This window comes from Sinocyclocheilus rhinocerous, unplaced genomic scaffold, assembly GCF_001515625.1.
Source record: "Sinocyclocheilus rhinocerous isolate Xijiao unplaced genomic scaffold, SAMN03320098_v1.1 scaffold1234, whole genome shotgun sequence".
Lineage (NCBI taxonomy): Eukaryota > Metazoa > Chordata > Actinopteri > Cypriniformes > Cyprinidae > Sinocyclocheilus > Sinocyclocheilus rhinocerous.
In genome coordinates, this window is record NW_015656153.1 from 609646 (window position 1) to 610017 (window position 372).

Consider the following 372-nt stretch of genomic DNA (forward strand, 5'->3'; position numbering starts at 1 on the left):
CTGTGATATAAACGAACGCTATTGGCTATTTTAAAAAGGGGCGGGGCTGCTTGATATGTCCCGCCCTGTCTTCCTGTTTCAGTTAAAATGACGTCAACACATAGCGTAACGCTGTGTGTTTTCCAAGCATTTCAGGGGACCTTTAAGTTGGCTTGAGAAAGCCTGACCAGAAAAAGTTTTAAAAGTTTGACGGTTTTCACTCTGAAATAGTTTGAAGTTTAAAGTAATTTTAAAGCTTAAAGGCAGAGTAAGTGATTTCTGGTAGCCAATGTTGATATTTGAAATCACCAAAACAAACATGCCCCTACCCCAAAAGGGTCTTGCCCCTATTTTGATAGCTCCGCCCCACATATACGTACGCAACCCACGAAA